Raw genomic sequence first — 18,771 nt, forward strand, 5'->3', positions numbered from 1 at the left:
TCATAGTGATTCATGTTAAGTTGTTGTAAGCGGGCGGATGGTACAACACGGAGAACTCAAGAGCATCTGCGATACTGGACCTGAGGCTGCTTCTGAGAGTTGTTTTGGCCTTTTTTTATACTCATATGTGTACTTATATTTTGTAAACCTTTACATTGAAAAATGAATTAAAGTAATTTTTGTGCCAAGAATTGTTAATGTTGAGAAAAATGTTTTGGGTATTGACCCGATGTCGAAATGGTACGTTAGGATTAAGAAATGATATGTATGAACATAGTAATGTTTGCCTATAGTGAGTGTCGTAATGGTACTTAAAGAAAATGATGATTTTGCAAAGATGCACTAATTTTAATTGAGGTCCTGGTTTGAAACCCGTGTTTCAGAGAAAGGTTTTGTTCAAAAATGCTTTTGAAAAAGAAAATTTTAAAATAAGTTTTCTAAAAGCAAAAGAAAAATGAGACTCAAACTCAGTGGGTTCAAGCGCTATAAGATCTTTGAGATCATCTTCGCGCTGCAGCCAGACAGTTGCCTCTAGCAGCGAATCTTTGTTCGAGTTGGTCTCGTCGGGGAATGTCTAAATGAAGATCATGATCCTGGCGGAGCTCAAGAGCCTTCCGCCTGCGGCATGTTAAAGAAGCTGGACATCCACGGGTGACGAAGCTGGACGGAACCCTCTGACTCATGATCACCTTCACCGAGAGCACCTAGTAGCCGGCTGACACCTTCCGGTGCATCAACATCGGCCTGATGCTGTCGCTGAAGCCACTGGAGATTGACCTGGACATGACGTCGAAGGAGATTCATGAGCTCGTCCGACTTCAGGTGGAGGATCAATCAGTCCAAGCCGTGCCTCCTCCCGTTTCTGGTTCGAAGGGAGGTGATCTTGCTGCTCAATGAGCATGGAAAATTGACTGCTCGGATGCTACAAAGCGTCTGTGACAAGGTGCAAAAAATGGTATCACGACGAAGGATATGTCTGCACGCAGGTCATGAATTTTGGGGGGACCTGAACTCGAAGGAGCTCGTGGCTGAGGTGATGGAGGGGATATCACGCAGTTCATCATTCAGATTTGCGTCGCGATCGGGAACGTCTGCTAGGGGAACATGCATCTGGAGATCGTCCAGAGGGAATTGCCCCCTCAGGTAAATTATCTTCGGTTTTCTGATTGATTTTTTGTAATATAGAAGTTCTTGGCTTGTTGGTTGTGCAATCAATCACCATCATGATAACAAATGTCTCAGAGATTTCAGATCAGCACAGTGGTCATTGTAGAATTCCAAATTTATAATTAGTAGGAGAGTTTGGTTTACTTGGTAGAGTTGCTAAGTAATTGAATTTTGAAACCTGTGGAGTGGTGTGTCTATATATATATATATATATATATATATATATATATATATATATATATATATATATATATATATATATATATATATATGGGGGCACTTCTATGGCGCTACACACTTGATTTACATTGATCTAAGTGCCAACAGAAAAATCTAACCGTTGGATCATGTTTAGCATGTTATATTTATTATTTTCATGTGTTAAAATTGACTCAAATATGATGTTCTATACCATTTTTAAATCACCCATATTTTCATGAATTGTGAGCCGTTGATTTCCCGCTTTACTATATGGTACGGAATGTTGGGCTGCCAAGAGACATCATATTCAAAAAATGAGTGTAGCTGAGATGCGGATGCTTAGATGGATGTGTGGAAATACAATAAAAGATAAGATTCGGAACGAGGAGATACGTAAGAAGGTAGGTGTTGCACCCATTGAAAATAAGATGCGAGAGAATCGTTTACGGTGGTTTGGACATATTCGGCGAAGGCCTAATGATGCTCCAGTTAGAAGGTTGGAGAAATGGGAAAATATATTAGTTAAAAGAGGTAGGGGTAGGCCTAGGAAGACTTGGATGGAGATGATAGGAAAGGATATGAATGCTTTGAACCTCACCGAGGACATGGCATTGGATAGAAATGATTGGAGGAAAAGGATTCATGTGGAAGACCCAAAATGAATTTCTTTTTTGGTTCATATCGCTGACCCCAATTGTTTTGGGATGAAGGCGTAGTTGTTGTTGTTGTTGTTGTGAGCCGTTGATTTTCATCATCTCAAAAATGGAATCTTATGGTGTATTAGAGATGATAAATCCTTCTAACATAGTAAATAAACTTATGCTAAACACATCTATATTGCTAGATTTACCATTTGGTGGCTAGATCTATGCAAACAGGAGTGTGTACCACCGTGTGTGTATATATATATATATATATATATATAAGATAAGTCTCTTTGTTCTTTTAAGTGAATCCAACCTTACAAACATAATCTACTTTCGAATCACCAAAATTTAGTGTGTACAGTTTTTTTGTTGATTAAAAAATCAATGGTTATATTATATATGCACTAAGTTTTTATGCCTTAAAAAAGGTATTTTTTTTCGAAAAAACACAATCCAACGGTTGATCTCTAATAAATTGACTATGTTGAACACATTTGAAAAGTGAGATTGAGTCAAAACAACTTGCACCTATGAGTTTCAACTCATTGATACTGTATGCACATGCGCACCACACACACACACACACACATATTATATATATATATATATATATATAAAGAGAGAGAGAGAGAGAGAGAGTAGCTGTTAAATAGTCTTTATCACTTAAGCTGTCCTAAAAAGCTTAAAAGAGTCAAAGTTTTGGGTGTTTGCTTAGTCCAATCTCATAGATGTATTCTTTATAGCTCACTTGGTAGAAACATGTATTAGGTCAGGTGTTTTTTATGTTTAGATGCTTATTTAGAGTGATCAAATATCAATGGCTCATATTGCACCAAAACTTGGTAAAATAGAAATCAAGACTTCTCATCAAATCAATTCAATTCAAAACATGGTTTTTAATGAACAAGTAATGATGAAAGCATCTACAGTTAGGATTAAGTGGAAACACATGCAACTATGTTTTTTAGAAGCGTTCAAGATGGCTTAGGACATAAATTGTTTAGGAGTTGCACCCTTAATGATAACTATTTTGTCATGAATGCACATAGTGTTATCTGTTCCTCATAGTGTTGTTTCATGCATCATGTCAGGCATGTTTATGAAATACATACTGCATAAGAGATTTATTGTGGTTGTTCCTACTTATGCATTGCTTACTGAATTTTGATTGGTTCAGCTTCGACCAGGTCGAAGCAGCTAGGCAAGCTATTAGGAATATTCACTCAACTTATTCTCTAATATCAAAATGGGCCGACTGGCTGATGAGAACAGCGAGGGCGGGTGGGTTGTGGAGTTTAAGCTTAAAGAACTTGAACAAAAGACAACAGAAGTCAGCACAGAGTGGAATATCGTACATGGACATGAGAGGTGGCCAAACCTGGTATGAGCTATTGGTTGAATTCATTGCACCATTCGTTATCTTGGTGATTGCTAGTACTCACTAAATCTAACTTAGCTTTAACATACAAAATGGCTTATGCCTACTTCTTTTCAGGCTTCAATTTACCCTGGTGGAACTATCTCATTTGAGCATCGAAACATAAAGGGCTAAAAAGATCCTTTCTTGGATCAGTTACTTCCAGCAACCTCTTTAATCCTCAGGTAATGTCCTTATATTCTAAAAATTGATGACTTAATTTGTTTAAAATATGGGCAAATGAGACTCAATTTTCGTGTTTATATGATTTTACATAATTTTGAACTGATCTGACAACGAATTTGTGCAGAAAAAGTGCAAGTGATAATGATAGGAGCCCAAGCACTTTTATTTTTTTTATCATTACAGGAAGTTTTCTCCTGTTGTTTTTTAGGGGGGATATTATCTTTTGAGAGTTAATACTATTGGCAAATGCATGTGGTTGACAAGTCAATGACTATCATTCTCTATGTTCCCCTTTAAACTTTTTTTCAAGGGTGTTCCCCTATAAAAGTTTAAAGAACTTCTTTACACTTATAATGCGTTATTGGGATGTGCATCAAAGGAATGATGGAGAACCAACTTTAGAATTTCATGTATGTTCCTTGGATTGGAATGGAAAGCTAGTTGGTAGCTTTTGGAATGTTCCTTTTTTCTTGAAGACACAAAGTTGAAACCGGGGAAGGTTGGGGGTGTTGTTGATCGAGTCTTTTCATGGTTAGACCAGACAGGTTCATGGTGTAATATGTTTGGTTTGAGTTGGTTAAGTCTATCTTTCATGGTTGGTCATGTGATTGTTATATCGTATCTTGACCAATTGAGGTTTGAGTTAGATGTTTTTTGTTGATTTATAGATAAATAGTTCTGTCATTAAGTATTTTTCAAAGCTTGATTCCGTTAGTTCTTTATGTATGTACTTGTCACAAAAGGACACTCTATTAATCACCTTATGTTAGAAAGTGACTTGGAATACCTTGGGTTCAATAATGAACCCATACTTATGCACGTAAAGTGCAAATATACCCATTAAAGGGAAACAACACACGCACATAATGTGCCAATACATAAAAACCCATAAAAAGGGAAAAATATGACTTAAAGTCATAAGTTACATATCATTGAAGAATAATGGAGAAGGGGTAAAAACCCCATTACAATGGAGCATAAGCTCCCCCAAGAATACAAAATACAAAGGGGAAATCCCCTATTTATAAGCATGAAAAGGGACCACCTTGGGGGCTCCCAAAGGGGACGTTGGAGAGCCCCCAACGGTCACATTTGTGACCGTTGGGGGCTCCCAACGTCACTTTTGGGAGGCCCCCAATGTGGTACGAAATCCAAAAATATAAAAAACAAAAAAACAAAAATTACAATGCATATTCCAATTGGAATATGCGTAAAATGCTAATTTACAAGAATACCCTTGAGGGTATTTTAGGAAGATAAAATATATATATTTATATATAAATAAATAGAGATATGTATACATATATATATATATGTATACGTATCTTTATATATATATATAAATATAACATATTTTAACACCCCCCCTCAATCTTTGCGGGGAAACGAAAAGATTGAACAAAGGGCAAGACTCCAAGAGGCTCCGGCAAGGATGCAATGGAACTTGAAAAGGCCTTCCTCCTATTGTCTTCAAATTTCCCGAACTATCGGGGGTACTTCTCTTTGTCCTATCTCCAAGATCCTGTGAAATAACAACAAAGAAACAAGTAAAACAAATCTTTGTATTATTATTCAAATGGAACATTTCTAACTAGCACAGGTTAGAAGAGATGCACATTATGCAAAAATGATACCAAAGTTTCAAAATCATATATCATGTTTAAAACAAAATGAGCGGAAGCAAATTATGCAGAAATAAATTGCAAGAATACATAATGCATTCATAAGGTCCAACGTTGGACAAATATAACCCCATATTGGGGAATAATAAAATGGTCCACTAAGGGACACCACAATAAGCCTACGAAGATGCATGATATACATAAACATTATTGAATGAGGGCCCAAAAAGGCCATAAAGAGCATATGCATATACTTATCATGAAAAGAATTAATACTCAAAGAACTCATTAATGAACATGCTTCAAACATGTAATGAAGTGCCAAACAAGAAAAACAAAGTCTCCAAGCATACTTTAGGCAAAATAAACCCAAGAGTTCACAAGGTTTTAAAATCATTTATGAAAGACATACATAATACTCATTTTGCATATAAGGGTGGCAAAAACCATAAGCACTTAATATATAGATTAAATGCTAAGAAATCAACTTGATATGCATATCAAAAATATGATTTGCTTGAAAAACATAAGTCATGAATGAAATTTTGCAAATTTCAACAATAGTTTATCCATTACAAACATCTTCCTCATTAGTCCTCCAAAAACCATAAATCAAGTGTATAAGCTACTAGATCAAGAATATAAAGCCATTAAAGGCCAAAGACACATACAAAGGTGTGTAAAAGAACCTTTTGTCTACATATAATAATACTTGAAATAAGTGCATCTACGACAAGAACAAGAGAATACATGCCAACATGGACTAAAAAGTATCTCTTGTCTACGTAAAAAATACACTTAAAACCAAGTATGTTCAGCTACTAGAACAAGAGTAATAAGCCAACCATGGGCTAAAACATAATACATCTCTTGTCTACATATGATAGCACTTGAAATGAGTGAAATAAGCCAACCATGGGCATACATCTTAAGCGACTAGAACAAGGACACAAACGCCAACATAGGCTAAAAATCACACACCATGGTGTGAATCAACGTGCCTTGTCTACATATAAAAACACTCAAGACAAGTGTGTTCAGCTACTAGACCAAGAGAGCAAAAGCCAACAAAGGGCTAAAAACACACGAATGTGTAATAAAATTCTTGTCTACATATGATGACACTTAGATAATGGGCATAAAAGGAAAAGACTTTTGAGGCAATAAATTTGTAATAAAAATAAACCTCGAATGAAACAATATTCCTTTTAAAACATGAATACTCATAACAATAACATTTTGGAATAAATGCATGTAAAAGTATCTTCAACAAGATGATAAAATAATTTTCTTTAGAACAAATGTGTGAACATACACACACCAAGAACACTTGTGAAAAAACACAAGAACACATGTGCACAATAAGCACAACATTCGGAATCACAAATGTGCAAATGCACTCATAAGATTCATAAATAAAAGGTTGGGCTATAATCCAAAAACACCTTGATTTTAAATATACCTTAAAGCATTTAAGGTTTCAAACACCATATGTCCATCACATTTACATAGAAGCATCCATAATATCAATGGCCACAAGAGAAAAAATGAGTGACACACTCATAATTAGAGATCAAATAACAACTCATTTTAGAGTCCCAAGGTGCCCATAACTCACCTCAACAACCATCTATAATATGGAAGGTGGACAATCTAAAATGATACAACACGAGGTGCCCATAACTCACCTCGACAAATATCTCTAATATGACAATAATAAGGCCAAATAAATGATGCATTAAATAACATGTGATGGACAAATATAAATGCCACAAAAGGGCAATAAACACATAAGGAATCATTTTCCAAAAAGTTTTTACAAAGAGGACCGATTAACAAATTGAATCAAAGGTCCAATATAATCCATCAAAAACAATTTTGCATAAACATGAATTATGCCTAATCTTTAAAAGAGCAACGTCTCCAAGCGAAAGCACGGAAGCACGCACATACACAAGAGGCCACTAAAGGGCAAAATAAACCACAAAAGTGGTCAAGCACAAAAAAGAGATAAAAAATATATTTCACTTCATAGAATGTTTCACAAGAAGCTTTTAATTAAAGAAATCATAAGAACCGTAATGGTTCACAAAGAAGGCTTTAACACAATACTCAAGGAAAAAGTACTTGAAAATTTATAGATTTGGGATTAAATCCCATACAACAAGTTTTAAATATTCTTTGATTGAGATGAGATATGCGAAAACGTACAAAGTGCTATAAGCACTTACAATGATTTAAAAAGGACTCAATATCTAAATTCATTATGTTTTTCACAATAAGAAATGTGCATAAAGGCTCCATAATGCAAAAATGTCTACGAAGAGACAATACACATGTAAGCACACAAGGCTTTATAAAAGATGTGCACGAAAGCATTCATACAATACTTGAACAAATACACACCAAGGTGTAAACAAACATGCACTAAGGCATGTATATCATAAAAAAGAGGGAATGCATACAAGCGCAAATATTTTGAGAAGCAAATGTGCACAAAATACAAAAATACACAAAAGTGAGCAAGTATGCACTTTATAAAAAGAGCAATGCTTGAAATTCTCAAGTTTTAATTATGTAATTACATGCTTGACAAGTGCAATTGAGGACAACTAAAACTATATTATGGCCAATGTAGGCATTTTTAAAGATATTATTAAGAGATTTCGAAACCTTATGAAAAATACAAACCAACAAGTTTATAAGAATGAAAAATGAAATCATTTATACCAAAAAAGGATGCAATAGATGAACTATGCATTCTATGTGGGAAATTCCTTTTTTAAAAACAATCTTTCCTAATGGTTTATCATAAATAATTTTTCAAAAAAGAAACATTGAAAAACTTTTTAGGAGTTCTTATAAGTTATCATTAACAAGAACTACTTTAGGATTCAACAAAGATTTTAGATGTGAGAGATTCTCATATAATGATTATATCAAATTTTTCAAAAAATGCACTAAAATCCATAATCAATAGAGGAACTCAAATCAAATTAGGGTTCATATGAGAATTGAGAAATTTTAAGCAAAGATCATTATTTTAGCAAGAGATCATATATAATTTTAAAAGTTAACTTATAGGTCAATCATGAAATACTTATTTAAGAACTATAAATCTCACATAATTGAAGGTAATTTTTAAAAACATAAATTACTATTATATGCTATGAGTAGTTCGATAAATAGACACGAATTTTATATTTGGACAACAAACGATTTCACCAAATTTAGAAGGAGATATTTTCAAAATATATGAGCACACGAAATGTGAAAAGAAATAATTCAACTATCATGACCATCAAAACGAACAAACTATATGCAAGAAACATACTTTCAAATGCATAATACTTTTTGAGAAAAGGGATACATACCGAATAACTTCAAAAGCATAATACTTTAGGAAGAGCAATGAATACTTCACCATTTCTTGAGCGACACGCTTTCCGTTGCACCAAGAGACAACCCCATCGTGACCTTGCTCTGATACCATGTTAGAAAGTGACTTGGAATACCTTGGGTTCAATAATGAACCCATACTTATGCACGTAAAGTGCAAATATACCCATTAAAGGGAAACAACACACGCACATAATGTGCCAATACATAAAAACCCATAAAAAGGGAAAAATATGACTTAAAGTCATAAGTTACATATCATTGAAGAATAATGGAGAAGGGGTAAAAACCCCATTACAATGGAGCATAAGCTCCCCCAAGAATACAAAATACAAAGGGGAAATCCCCTATTTATAAGCATGAAAAGGGACCACCTTGGGGGCTCCCAAAGGGGACGTTGGAGAGCCCCCAACGGTCACATTTGTGACCGTTGGGGGCTCCCAACGTCACTTTTGGGAGGCCCCCAATGTGGTACGAAATCCAAAAATATAAAAAACAAAAAAACAAAAATTACAATGCATATTCCAATTGGAATATGCGTAAAATGCTAATTTACAAGAATACCCTTGAGGGTATTTTAGGAAGATAAAATATATATATTTATATATAAATAAATAGAGATATGTATACATATATATATATATATATGTATGTATACGTATCTTTATATATATATAAATATATATATGTACATTTAAGGATCAACATATTTTAACACCTTACACCAGAGAATAGATAATAGTACTAGGATGGATTCCAATGCAAGGAATGCTCATTACCCTTGTTGGTGTTGTCTCCTTGTCCATGTGTGTGTGTGTTAAAGAGCTGTTGTGGATAAAAGTTACAAAAAATAAATCTTTTTCTGTTTCAGGTCCCAATTGTTATGAAATGGTTGGGACCATATGGCCCTTGCTTGCTCATCATACACTGGGAAGAGAGAAAAGAAAAACACTTGCATTGTGTTCTCCTCATCCTTCAAGATTGTTCCCTTTATTACTAAAGTTTTGAAACAGAAATGTGATGGTGCAGAAAATACGTTCCAAGTTTTGTTATAATGTATTGTTTTTATTTGTAAAAAGTGGGAACTTGAAGAATATGATGCAAAAATGATTGAATTGTTTAATACTGCATTGTCTTCTGGGCATGCTTATTGAAAAATTTGGACTTTGGACATACCAGCTGTTTAGATGTTTAGGCTCTGTTTGGGAATTGAGGAGCCAGAGATGGTAGCGGAGATGGGGATTGTGATCCTACCTACCCACCTACCACTTCTGTTGTTGGAAGTCTAGATTTGATAGATGAGAGGGGTGATGGCGAAAAAAGAATGGGTGTTAAGGCTGGAGTTACCAACTATATCCTTGTTAATGTGTAGTTTCTGTTGTTTGGAAGCCTGGATTTGAGAGATGAGAGTGGAGATGACCCCATTTCAGCTATATCCTAACAAGGATATAGTTGACAACTCCAGCTTCATCAACCATTCTCTTCTCCACTCCCATCACCCTTCTCATCTCTCCAACTCCAACTCCCAAACAGTGCCTTAGTCGATTTTTTTTTCCCACATGTTAGGCAGAAATGTCAAATACTACGGCGAAGGGTTTTGACTTGTTTCAGTTGCTGCTATTAACTGTGAAGCTCTCATGAAAGAAAGATTTATATTGAGAAACTTGTTTTTTTTAATACATCTGGCATTATTGATTGTCTTTCATGACTTCTCTTGCAATATGTGGTCGAATGTGTTCATATCACTTCTATAACTTTCAGTATGATCTTGCTTTCAATTTTGAATATATAGTTATATACATCATTATCTAGATAGTGTTTTCAATCCTCGTAACAATACCTTCCATGCAAGCTGCTTCAACAGTAGAAAGTCAAGTCCAGTTTTCAAAGGTGGATCTGGGGTAGAAGATAACCCTGCTATATGTGTTGACAGAGTTGGCTTGAAAGCAAATGTCACAGATGTAGGTGTCCATGCTCTGAGAAATCAGATGTGGGAGTCACCTTACTATCGTAGCAAGAGATAGAGAAGAGAGAGGTAAGAGGGAAGAGAGAAAAAAATGTTGGGCGGCAATGATGTCTTCTCCCCTTTCCATTGATATTTATATGTTGTACGAGTGGTACAATACAGTACAGTATGATGTACAATATAGTACAATACAGTACAGTATGTTGTACAAGTGGTACAATACAGTACAGAAATATATTCATTTACATATACATATTTAACAGCCTCCCTCAAGTTGAGGATGATCTTCAATCATGCTCAACTTGCCCTTAAGTAACCAAAATTGATGACTAACCAATCCTTTGGTGAAGATGTCTGCTACTTGGTCTTCTGATCTGACATACGAAGCCTCAATTTCTTCTGTTTCAATCTTTTGTCTAACAAAATGCTGATCAATCTCAATGTGCTTCGTGCGACAATGATGAATAGGGTTAAAAGAAATATTAATGGCACTTTGATTATCACATAAAAGCAGAGAGGAAGAGATAGGTTCATTCAACTCTTGAAGAAGATGCCGTACCCAAGTGACATCAGCAGTCCCTGCTGCCATTGCCCTGTACTCTGCCTCAGTGCTGGATTTAGCAATGGCCTTTTGTTTCTTACTACTCCAAGTGACAATATTTGGGCCAATAAAAACACAATATCCTGAAACCGACCTACGCTCATCAGGGTCCCCACCCCAATCTGCATCACAATATGTAAGTAAACGGTGTCCTGTAGTGAAGCTTTCATCTTTGTGATAGAGCAATCCATCTCCAATAGTCCCTTTCAGATATCTGAGAATACGCTTAATACATTCCATATGACAATCAGTGGGAGCATGCATAAACTGAGATGCTTGATTTACAGCATAAGCAATGTCAGGTCTTGTAAATGTAAGATATTGCAACATACCAACAATGCGGCGATATAAAGTGGAATCATGATATAATTGGCCTTCTTTTGCACTAAACTTATGATTTAAGACAGATGGGGTGCTGAGAGGTTTACAATTAATCATACCAGTGGTGTGAAGAATGTCAAGAGTATACTTGTGTTGACTTAGAGTGAGTCGATCATCTTGTCTATCGACTTCAACTCCCAAGAAGTATCGCAATGGGCCTAAGTCCTTCATCTTGAATTTGGCCATGAGTAAAGACTTGACCAAGGCAATATGTGCATCATCACTCCCAGTGATAATGATGTCATCAACATATATAAGAACCCAAGTAGTAACATGATCATTCTTATACATAAATAAAGAATGATCAAGTATACTCTTAGAAAAGCCATGCTGCTGAATTTTCATGGAGAAACTCTCAAACCAAGACCGAGATGCCTGTTTTAAACCATAAAGAGACCTTCTCAATTTACAAACCCATGTAGCCGCATCATGTTCACTATATCCAGGAGGTTGCTCCATATACACCTCTTCCTTCAAGTCCCCATGTAGGAACGCATTCTTGACATCCAACTGGCTAAGAGACCAACCATGCTGAAGTGCCAAAGTGAGGATCACACGAATGGTGCCAATTTTGACAACAGGGCTAAAAGTTTCCTCATAATCTTGCCCATATTGTTGTGTGAATCCGCGTGCAACAAGGCGAGCTTTATATCTTTCAATGCTACCATCTGGTTTACGCTTGATCTTGTAAACCCATTTGGAACCAACAACATTTCTATCAACAGGTCGAGGAACAATATCCCATGTATGACATTCATGAAGTGCTGCCATTTCTTCGTTCATAGCTTCAACCCAAGCTCGAGAATGGGCTGCCTGATGGAAAGTAGACGGCTCTTTCTCTTTGGCCACATTGGTTAGAAACAACTGAAAGTCAAGAGAAAAATTGTTGTAACTAACCCAACGATGGATAGGATGCCTTTCACGTGTGGATCGTCGAAGAGTTGGAGCCTCGTGAGATGGAGTTGAAGGGGCTCCTCGACGGGCATAAACCAAACCTGAAAACCGTGAAGGTGCATCCTGGATGATGGAGTTGTCTGCTTCAAACTGAATTGGTTCATCAACAACAGGATCTCTGATAGAGTCATATAGCAAAGTATCACAAAGCCATGGATCATAAGTAGTTTGCTCATATACCTGAGAAGTATCACAAGTGTTGAAATGGTCATCATCAAAAACAACATTTCTAGACACCTTAATCTTACCCAAAATAGGATCATAACATCTATATCCTTTATACCCATCGGCATATCCCAGAAATCTGCACTGAACTGCTCTGTCCTGAAACTTGTTACGTAAAGAATGATCCACATGGACATAACAAATGCATCCGAAAGCATGCAAATCATCATAAGAAGGGTGAGAACCGTGAAGCAAATAATAAGGAGACTGATCTCCTAATAATTCCATAGGCAACCTGTTAATGATATGCACTGCAGTGTGAAAGGCCTCAGTCCAAAGAGAGAAAGAAATATCAATATTGTGCATCATACTTAACGCGGTTTCAACAATATGCCGATGCTTACGTTCTGCTACTCCATTCTGTTGTGGAGTGTAAGGACAAGAGGAGTTACGTGTGATGCCATGGTCCTTTAAATATTCACTAAAATCATGAGATATGTATTCTCCACCACCATCACACTGGAAATAAGTGATATTTGAATTGAAAAGGTTCTGAACAAGAGCATGGAATTGTTTGAAAAGTTTGAACACTTCAGATTTAGATTTCATAAAGTAAATCCAAGTGTAACGAGTGAAAGAGTCAAGAAATAACACATAATAACGAGAGCCAGATAGAGATGAAACAGGAGCTGGGCCCCAAACATCAGAGTGAATAATTTCAAATGGCTTGGAAGCTCTTTTATTGATACTTTGAAAGGGAAGTACATGACTCTTGCAAACATTACAACTAGGACACTTATGATCTAATTTGACTTTGGGAATAAAACCCCTGAGAAGACAATTTGTCAAGGAACCCTTGACTACAATGACCTAACCGACGATGCCAAGAAACTGGCTTATTACATTGCATAACAGAAGAAGACTGACTCAAATAAGCAGGAAAAGATTGAGACACGGTAGATGACGTCTTCAAAGTCCCGGGGGCTGCTTCGAAGACGTACATGTTTCCGCGTCGTTCACCCTTAGCGAGCATCTTCTTGGTTCGAAGGTCCTTAAGACAAACAGAAGACGGAGTAAATTCCATGGATGAATTTGTTTCATCAACCAATTTAGAAACAGATAAAATGTTTTTCTCAATGGCAGGAGTGAGTAAGACATTTTTCAATGGTAGTGTAGATTGTGACAAAGAGAGAGATGCATTTCCAGTATGAGAAATAGGGTGGTGGGAACCATCTCCCGTGACAATAGTGCCAGTGCCAATATAAAGAACCATGTTAGGAAAGTTTACCTGCATCAGAAGTAACATGTGCGGTTGCTCCAGAATCAATATACCAAACTCCATCATCATTCTGACGCAAATTCATGTTGTTAAATGCAGTCATCAGAATTTGTTGCACATCATGTGGCAACTCTGCACTCTGTCCCTGATCAGTACCCTGATGTGCTCGAAAATTTCCCTGCGGCTGCCCCTGAAACTGTCTAACATTCATCTGTCCAGCTCTTGGTCCTGGCCTCCCTGCCTTGTTGCGATTCTGTGGGTTGTGCCAACAATCTGCTTTCACATGGCCACGCTTGTTGCAATGGAAGCAAGTAGGGACACGGGTACCTCTAGTGGCAGGTGGAGCAGTAGGAGTAGGAAGGAGTCCTTCACGGCCCATATGAGCAGCAGGTGGACGAAATGAGGTAGACCCAGATGTAAACATGACAGGATGAGGATCATCAATAAGATGATCTTGAGTCAAACTAACTTCATACTGTAGGAGTTTGGCCTGTAAATCCTCAAAGCATGGAAGTGTAGAGGCAACCTGTAATGCAGTGCAAAACATACGATATTGGGGCCCAAGGCTTCCCAATACCTGCTGAACAACATCTCTGTCAGAAACAGGATATCCAATAGCGGCCAACTGATCAATGATAATTTTGATATCCCCTAGAAATTCAGTAATGGTCTTAGTTCCCTTTCGCATAGATTGGAACTGCCATTTCAGTTGAAGTGCACGTGATTCAGAAACCTGTGAATAAGAGTGAGCAAGATGTCTCCATAGTTCTGCAGCAGTAAAATGGTCAGAGATAGTTTGTAATATACGATCAGATAACGTGGCAGTCAAATAGGCAACCACAGATTGGTCCTTCTGAAACCAAATATCATACGCAGGATTTGGAATAGCAATGCAACTCATCTTCCCATCATTACCAGTTACCTCTTGCGTAATAGTCATAGGTGGGGCGGGTGATCCCCCATCCAGATGCCCGAAAAGACCATGACTTCGGATAAACGGTAGAATTTGGCGTTTCCAAAGTAAGTAGTTATCATGAGTTAATTTGTGAGAAACAAGTTGAGAAAGAAATCCGGGGCTGATTTTAGAATCCATAAGGAAGAAGATCAAAGATGAATCAAACAGCACGACAGAAATTCGTAGGTTGTACGGACAGAACCGTACGGACAGAAATTTTTGAGTTTTGGAAATCACGATTTTTTAGTTAATCGTGCAGAATGTACGATTTATCAACTATATTGCAAGAAATAGATAAGAAATCACAAGAAGTTTGAGAAAAGAGGCACTTTTGAGAAATGAGGGTTCCCAAATTTGGGGAAAACAGAAATTAGGGTTGATAAAATTGGGGATAACAGAATATGTAAGAAGGAAAAGATGCACGATATGAGGAAATGAAGAAACGACGTCGAAATATAGTGATTCAACGGAGAAACAACAGAGAAAAGATGAAAAAAAAAAAACTTTCCTTGAGAACGCCCAAAAACGCACGTCAAGGTCCTTAGGGGCCTTCCAGATGATCGTGATTACCACGCCCTTGGCTCTGATACCATGTGAGAAATCAGATGTGGGAGTCACCTTACTATCGTAGCAAGAGATAGAGAGAGAGGTAAGAGGGAAGAGAGAAAAAAATGTTGGGCGGCAATGATGTCTTCTCCCCTTTCCATTAATATTTATATGTTGTACGAGTGGTACAATACAGTACAGTATGTTGTACAATACAGTACAATACAGTACAGTATGCTATACAATATAGTACAATACAGTACAGTATGCTGTACAAGTGGTACAATACAGTACAGAAATATATTCATTTACATATACATATTTAACACATGCATCCCAATCCGATTATACGACAGTCTATTTTAACTTGATTTGTCCCATAAAGTGATGCTTGTTAATACCATAATATCCTTTTTTTTCTGCAGAACTTCACCCAACAAAGCATGTTCACATATGGACTGGTTGTGGAAGAAATTACAACATGAGATGAAACAGGTAGTATCTGCACCCATGGTGCCAGAGCATTGCCAAATGGAGGACTAGGCGTGAATGGACCTTCAACAACATTGAGTGGCACTGGCATTGATCGTATGGCATTTTTGCAGGAAAATATCACACGTGATAACACAAAGTACGTAAATGACACCATTGTTGGTCAGAGGAACGTGTTTCACGTAACCTCTTATCTTAGTTTTATTCAATTAAGTTTTTGAGCCATCAATATTTCAATGATAAGGAATGCCTATCAGCTATGCCACATGTATATGACTGGATATAGGTCATACAACCCTTTTTGTGAAGTTTTCAATATGACTAATATATAAGGGAACATGATATGCGGGCCAAAATGGAATGTCCGTGTGACATAGCCTGTCAGTTTGTGTAACATGTTCATTTTCTGCTAAGCCTATCAAAAAATGTCTCTTTTCTGCTAAACTGTCTGCGTGCTATTAGAGTTCTGATGGCATCTCTTGAAAGTTAAATGTTCAACTATTTTTTTCAATTTTATTTTGTTTTCATTTTCTTTTTGTTGTTCCTTTTTGCACCTCATTCCTTACATGGTTGTCCATCCAAAATCTGTGCCTCTATAGTTCCAGTGGTGCTCTTCATCGTGTTTCTTTGGTTCATGGGAGGTGCAAATAGATGACAGAAATCTCTCAGTTTTTACTGATTGCACCATTCCATTCTTTAGTGGGTTTCTCTTGCTTACTGTATCACATAAAGAAATCATGAAAAAGGGGGTTTTATAATTTTCATTTCTGAAGTCACTTTTGCAGCTTTGTCTGAACACTGGACAATCTTTTGTTTTCTACTTCCATAATAACTGAAAAAAAATGTTAAAACATGGTTACCATTGAGCGTTTGGGGTTCAAGAGGCTCATCTCTCAAGGAATAAAGTAAATTCTTTATCGCCTTTTTTGTTGTATATGCTTTTCCTTGATAAATAACACAACCTCCATCACTGTTTTTATGCTTTTTGTTAGTGGTATTCCTTTTCCTTTTTCCTCCAGTTAGTAATCTGAAATTTACACATTCTCTTGGTTGCTATAGAATGCTTAGAAGTGTGTTTTGTTAGTGAAAGGAAGAAGCAAATGAGAGAAGATTGGTGGTAGCATCTTTACGTTTTCTTCTGGCTGTCTCAGTAGTTAATCATGTAGTTTTAGTGCTTTTACTCATGAAAAGGTGTGTGTTTAGAACTTTTGTAAAGTTACTGCTTTATAACTTGGTTAATATTTTATTCTCACTTTAATACTTACCAAGCAATAAGAATTACATGAAAAGTTTAAATGCTTAAAGCTTTTAACATCGAACCTTGCACATGCCTCCATAATCCCAAATAACCATTCAAAGTTTGTTTGATTCCTTGGGAGGCAGAAATGGACTCTGGGAGTTCCACTGACGACACTTTTTTGTTTCTTGGAGGTGTCTTATAGTAGCTCGTCCTACAGTGTTAATCATGAGAAACATACATTGTATAGTTCCTTTTCAAAGCCCTTTGTTCAGAAACATGTTTGCATCTCTCTTGCAATTAGTCAAACATCACAAATAACATGACATTTTGTTTGTAAAAGTCACTTGCAATACTAAAACAGCACAAATAACATAATATCTAAAATTTTAAATGTTCATGAAAATCTCATGGTTCATGAAAACAAGCCAAAAGTTTTTGTCATGCTTTGTTTTGTGGTTTTCCTACTTTGCTTTTGTTCTTGTTCTTTTTGTGCTTATTGGTGTGACTAGTAGTTGTTTTACCAATCGATATGATTTTTTCAGCTTGTTTATGCAATGACTTGCTAATTGTAGAAAATAATTAGTGTCTTGCTTTCATCCAGTTTTGTCACATCTTCTGTGTTGCAGTTGGACCAGGGTCTAGGCATTGGCAGCAAGTTTCCATTCTTCAACTGTCATCAGCTGACAGTAACTCGTTTCATTCCGCTAAAGGCGGTGGAGGAAGGCACCGGGAAGCCGCCACCTCCTGTGTTGGTCCTTCATGGACATTATGGTGGTTGTGTGGGTGATCTCCCTAGTTGGGTGCTTGTAGGAGCGTTCTTGAGGTATGATTACCTGCTTTACATTGTGCTATTTTCATTGCTTTGAATATTAACTAACTATCTCTCTCTCACCTTTTCATACTTAGGTTGCTGTGGAACTGCGAATACCGATAAGAAACACAGGTATACACTTTCATGGAACACGGAAATGACTTGGGAAGTTCCAAGGATGTCAAGGGAAATCCAACTGAATTTTTCCATCGAGTTGGCCGTGGTTCATCTTATGGTGTTGGCATCAAGCTGGGTTTGCTTAGAGCCGAGTATGCTGTGTATCACAATTCTGGCACAGGTGCTGTGTTCCTTCGTGCTGGAGAGAGATTTTGAGGCAGGGTTGGTGGATCAAACAATGCGTCAGCTTTCACGCCAAAGTTGAAAAATTATGTTTCAAACTTTGCATTATTCATTAGATTTAGTGATGATTCATGTAGATAGTGTCACTTGGGAGTATATAATTGGTTTTGATTTCTACAAGATTAACAATTTGTTTGTTTTAGAGATGATTCATGTTAATAGGGTTAGTTGGGGAGAAATGATTTGTTTTCTACAAGATTAATAAGTTACATTCAATGTAAATATGTTTAACAGAACCTTGGTGATGTTCTCACCTTTGCCTGATTTATTTGATTACACATAATAAAGGATCCTATGGTGGCTTATGGAAACATGACAATGTGATGGCAGACAAATCAATGCAGTGCCTTTCCAAATGATCTTCCGCTGGAGCATGTAAATG

General features: G+C 36.7%; 1 non-coding gene and 1 pseudogene across 2 annotated transcripts; both read left to right on the plus strand.

Moving 5' to 3' along the window:
- The first annotated feature begins 454 nt into the window (after window positions 1–454).
- Window positions 455–18,700, plus strand: LOC149823264 (protein TOC75-3, chloroplastic-like; annotated as a pseudogene). The gene is made up of 8 exons (XR_016435036.1): window positions 455–1,143; window positions 2,697–2,720; window positions 3,203–3,396; window positions 3,511–3,617; window positions 10,401–10,600; window positions 15,912–16,160; window positions 17,845–18,041; window positions 18,125–18,700. The product of XR_016435036.1 is annotated as a protein TOC75-3, chloroplastic-like (transcript).
- On the plus strand, window positions 17,317–17,437 carry LOC149823265 (small nucleolar RNA snoR83). Its single transcript, XR_016435173.1, has one exon. It is a non-coding gene; the product is annotated as a small nucleolar RNA snoR83 (small nucleolar RNA).
- Window positions 18,701–18,771: the final 71 nt, after the last annotated feature.

Source organism: Nuphar pumila, chromosome 10, assembly GCF_984573655.1.
Source record: "Nuphar pumila chromosome 10, dmNupPumi1.hap1.1, whole genome shotgun sequence".
In the NCBI taxonomy this organism is placed as follows: domain Eukaryota; kingdom Viridiplantae; phylum Streptophyta; class Magnoliopsida; order Nymphaeales; family Nymphaeaceae; genus Nuphar; species Nuphar pumila.